Below are 6,000 nucleotides of genomic sequence, written 5' to 3'. Positions count from 1 at the left end.
TACCAGTTTGAAACTTGTCCACCCTAGTTGGCACCTTAAAATATCATAGTCTAGATAAACATACCTCGGCAAGAAGGCCTCCTTAGCTTATGTAGATGGAGGTTTGGTCCTTGCTTGTTGTGGGTTTTCTTGGTCTTTGTTTGGTGGGTTATGTAGGCTTTTTTTGTTTTCGGTTTGGTTGTCTACAGTTGAGCATGTATAGGTGTTAGGGGTTGAGTTTTAGGTTTGTATGGGCTGATTGGTCTTTTTGTGGAATTGGTCCCTTTTTAAGGTTTTTTAGGCTGGTGGTTCTGACTTTGACCCCTGATAGCTCCTTTGCAAGTGTACAAAGTTGCCTGTAGTAATAAATTATCGATCCCTCGAGGATTGTGATTCAATAATAGTTTCTATTAATTCTCTTATTCAGACTTACAAAAATAAAAACCAATTTCAGATTTGGAAGTAGTGATGTTGAACGCAATAAGTAACACAGAAAATTAAACAGATTTGAGAATTCAGTTGGGGAAAATAGCACTCGGGTATGTTTCGCCTATTTGTCCTATGATTCAATTTTAACAATATTTATATAAACTCAATAATCCTCTCTTCGGCGATCTAGCCTTTATTCTAGGATGTTGATAACTCACACGCCCTAGACTTCCAATTCAAATACTAAGTCTGTTTTACGAGCACCTAGACCAGAGAATTGAAGATTAAGTCCTAATTAAACTAGCAAACGCAACTAGGTTCTACTCTTGAATCAAGCAGTAGGGAACGCCTAATCGAATCAAATCCTTATGTCCCTAATTCCTAATCAACTTCCGTTCTCATAGAAATTAGCAAATTCCTTGCGTGCACTCAAGAATAAACAATATAAATTGATTCAATTACGAAGATTGGAAAAGAGAATTCATATAAATAAATATTCAAATTAAAACATAATTCAAAAGGGATTCACAACCCAAGTACTAAAAGAAGTTTAGCCAAACATGACCATAATCAAGAATTAAAGAGAAAGAAAATAGCACCTAAAATATCCAGGAGGAACCTTGCAAAAGCTCTCAAAACCCTAAGAAGTCTGTGCTCAATTCCAATCACCAAAAGTCTCCCCCCACTCTTAACCAAAACCTAATATATATATATATATATATATATATATATATATATTATCTATTATAATAATAATAAAATCCTTCTCAAATCAAGTTATCAAGTTCTGTTTTCCGTTCCAATCACGTGCTGATACCTTTCAAAATAAGACAAAAACTTTGTCCTTTACTTCGCCACGTGGTAGCCTTCTATTGGTCCGTGCTTTACGTGAGTAATCCAGCGCTTCGCAATTCACAGCCTTATGGTGGTGCCCTGGCGTGGTTGAGCCACGTGGCATGGAAGAAAAGAGCAGCCGTCAGATCTCCTGCGGGTGCATGGTAGCTGCGTGGATCTCAGCGCAGGATCAGCGCTCTTTTCCTGATTTTCTCTTTTCTTTTTATTCTGAAAATCCTAAATAAAATAAAATAAAATAAAAATAACAAAATAAATCAAAATAAAATACTAGAAAGATAATAATCCAAAAATAAACAACTTAAATCCTAACTAAATCTATAATTTAAAAAGTACTAATTAATGATAAGATAAAAACTACTAAAATCTACCAAATCATAATAAAAACTCCTAAAATCCTAAAATAATTAAAAATACGAAAATTACTTAAAAATATCATAAAAGCTAATTAAAACTCATAAAATAAATTAAAAATAAAATAAAAGACCCATAAAAATACCCTTATATTCTCGGGTCAACAACCCCTTTGAGGAGAGTGTTTTTCTTGACTATTTCATCATTAATATATTATTATCTTTTTACTTTCGAAAAAAAATATACCTTGAATTAAAATTATCTATACAAATAAATTATTATTTAAAGTTAATATGGTATATCGCAGTTGGCATTTGAACTTTGTTTTATGGCAAATATTGAACACGTGCATGATTGAAATAGATGAGAGAGCCAGGTGCATTATAATGTGCCCAACAACAACAGTTCACATGGAACAACAAATAACACACATGTACAGACCACCACAACGAGAAATTGTGCCAACACTATCTCAGTGGCTCACAATTTATCCTCTCATAGCGACTTAGGTGATGGTATCATCGTTGTTTGTGTAGATGAGAGTTGGATATAAGGCCGGGATAACATGAGTATTTCTGACTCTCACTACAAATACACTTGAGGAATCATCAAACCTCAAGCTCCCTTTTCCTTCCCTTAGCCGAAACCTCACCACTTTCTTCCTAAGAGTTCAAATTTTGTTTCTTCCTTTTCAAGTAACAAGGGTTGGAAAAGTGTATGCATTACTACTTGAGGAGGTAAGGGTAACTCAGTCCTAGAAATGTCTTTTGAATCATGTGTTTCTTATTATGTAATGCATGTGTTTAAGATAAAGATGTTATTGTTTTTCGTTGTTTGGATGAGTTTTTGGGCATGATTTGATTACCTTTATGTATAGCTTATTAAATTTATTGTTTAATTGTGTATGAGACTTGATATGCTCAATAACTTGTTGGCTGATTTTCTTTGAGAATAATCTTTTTGTTAATGTTGTTTTAGGCAAGTTTTAAGCATGATAAATGAGTTGCAGGCTAGCTGAAAAATTGGGATGGTATATATGTGTTTCTCATAACATGACTTTTGGATTTGAAACTTGTTGAACAAGTGGCTAGTGCGTCACGAAATTCGGTTGGTTAACATGAGCGTATTAGGCTGGAAATTTGAAGTGACAATGTGATGGTTATTAATCCCAAGCGATTGTCCCATCTCGTGGAGGTGTTTTGAATTATTGAAGTGGCGATGTGTGGTGATTGTCCTACGTGATTGTCCCATCTTGAGACACATTATTGATCAATCCATCTTGATAGTAGCATATAGGTGCATCTTAGTACTAACTTTGATTGTTGCTATATAAATTTGAGCTTAAATACTATATCTTGTTGTTACCCTTGATTTAAATTTGATGGTATATATCTTGTTGTTATCTTTGTTTTAAAATTGATGAGAATATTATATCTTTTTGTTATCTTAATAAGATGAGCATCTTTTGTAATTTGAATTATTTAAGTTAACCTCTCACTTGTTTGGTGTTATTTGGGTGCTTAACACTATAGATTATGAGGAACCATTTAGTGAAGTTTGACCTTTATGACTTATGAGAATGACAATCTTTCTAGTGGAAGCCACACCCATGGAGGAGGAGGTAAAAACCTTAGAGCAAAGATTGGAGAAGAAGATCGACGCATTTCGTGATGAGCTATTTGGATTTGTGAAAGACTTCTTCACCAACTAGAACTTTGTTTTCATTAAACCTTATCATCTTACCGTTTTGGTTTTTGAATAATTTATTTTTGTTTATTAAGTTCATAAGTACTCAAGGATATATTTATTTTGAATTTAGATTTACTATTAATATTAAGATGAGATTTTGAAATTTAAAAAATTGAAATGGTTTTATCAAGTGAGCCGACGGTTAGAACTTGTTTGATCCTGGGTGGGGAATTCTCGGGTTGTTATGGTTAGGAAATTTTTGGTACTTAAGTTGTCCGTTGTGACACACCTCACTTTCCTGGATGAACTTACCCTAGTGATGATGGGTGATTTTCGAAACCCTAGTTTTCTTGAAGTTTTTGAAAATCCAAAATTAGTCCCTAGGTTTTGTTGACTTATTAATGTGATCTCTGATTGAGAAATTGATAAACACTAATTTAGCAATGTCATATTCAAGGTAAAAGAGTTGTTGATGACTAGAAACTGGAGTGTTACCTTGTTCAGACATATTTTCAGTGATCAGAACACGTTGCAGATGCTTTGACTTGTCTTGTTTCACCAGATGGTTCTCCTATGCGTATTTGAAAGTTTGCTCTTACTTTTATTATTATTTTTTTGTGTAAAGACTTACTTAGATGATCGTGTGTCTCTGTATCAAGTGTATAAAAAAACTGTCATATACACATTAGTTATATTATATTATATTTTTTATTTAATTATTTAGATGGTCAATCATTAATTTTATCAAACATTTCCAATTCAGCTAATTAACTTATCCACTTTCATTTTTCAGCTATATTTTGAAATTTATGCATTGTTTGTTTCGGTGGATTTTGCCATGATGGAAAACAGCACCAAGTTAAACCACTGGAAAATACTGTGACAAGTTGTTTGGCAAAGGCATGAAAAGGGGGGGGGGGGACTGAAAACTGGAGCAGCACAGTACTGTGTCACTTTTCCCACCGATTAAGCCAAGAAAATGAAAAGAGGACAAGAATTGGTGAGAAAAAGACTACCAACACCTTCTTGAACTAATAACTGCAAAATATGCGTACATATATTAACATGTGGGTATAATATTTGGATAATATTTATATGTGTATGTATAATTGTAATTATATTTTATTTAATAGTAACAATAATATAATAATAAAACTGCAAAATCACTTTTAAATAATAGTATTATTTTACCATTTTATTTTTATATTATAATTATAATAATATAACAAATGTATATATTTGTTTTAAAGGGTAAAATACTAATCATGAAATCATCACTTTACCTTTTCCTTTCATTCTTTTTTCGTTTTCTCTTAATCCAAACATCTTAAAAATCACCTCATTTTACCTCTATATTCCGTCCTTTTATATTTTTTCCTTTTATATTCTTTCCCCTCATTTTCACCCCTGCATCAAAACAGAGTGTTTTTTTGATAAGCTGGATAAAATATATTGAATGAAGTATAAGGGGTACTTCAACCCAATACAAGTAGGAACAAGAGATAGAAAAAATAAATGTATCAACTTTACAGTAGCTAGATCAAGAACCACCAACTAAGCTGATAGACCCACCACCCACCACCTCCTTAGAGAAAGATTATAGGAAAAGTGTCTCATAAAAACCTTACCAGGAAAAACCCCTTGGGAAAACCTAGTGAAGAAAAAAGAGTACACAAATCCTATAATCAATAGGAAAACTCTAAGAAGGACTATATAAAATATCACAACTATTAAGGTAACTAAGTTCAGCTGCTCAATACAAAACATCAAGACAATGTAGTAGCCAAGAAAAAATCCAGCAGCAAACAGTGCAATCAGTAAGACGTCAGAATCCTTCCAAGCAATATCATGTAACATTCCAATATCCAACCTCCAAGCATGATTGATACCCAAAGAGACCAGCTGCAGACTTCACCCATGGAAATAATATGATTGGAGCAATCTAAAACCAGGAAAAAATCATGAGTTTATAGGACTGCGAAACAAGAAATTGGTTCGCCCAACCAATCAGATATTGTATGATGGAAATTTCTGTTCTTAGCTTTTAACCACAGCCAAGCTTTATTCCTGGCTTGTTCAAAAACCCACTCTGGATTCGGGTCTTCTTGACGGAACACCACCCCATTTCTAGCGATCCATATCTGCCATATAACTGCCACCCAAACTACTGCAAGTCCCTTCCTCACTGAACCTGAGCCTAAGCCAGTAAATTGTCGAAAATGATCCATAGCAGTCCCAGGCGAAACAAAAAACCATCCCAACCATTGAAAGATGAGTGTCCAAACACGCCAAGCAAATTGACATAACAAGAAGAAATGGTTTGTATTTTCCTCCTGTACCAAGCACAAAGAACACAGGGAACTAGGCAAAGGAATATTGCGAGCAATAAGATTTACCTTTGATTGAATACGATCGAGAAGAACTCGCCAACCCAAAGCTAATGAATTTGAGGGAGCCAAAGGTTGTCCACAGAGTCCTGAAATTTGTATCCATATCTGATAAATCAAAATCCATGAGTTTTTCATATGCAGAGCTTACTGTATAATTTCCACTGCCTTCATATTTCCAACGCCATGAATCTTTTCTCCCTCTCACCAATGGGACAACAGATAAAGACCTAAGCAAGGCTTCTCTTTGAGATATAAGATTACCTATAATTTCCTTTGACCAAGTTAATTCCCAATTCCAATTTTCTTC

Source organism: Lotus japonicus, chromosome 2, assembly GCF_012489685.1.
Source record: "Lotus japonicus ecotype B-129 chromosome 2, LjGifu_v1.2".
NCBI lineage: Eukaryota > Viridiplantae > Streptophyta > Magnoliopsida > Fabales > Fabaceae > Lotus > Lotus japonicus.
This window is presented reverse-complemented; position numbering follows the sequence as displayed.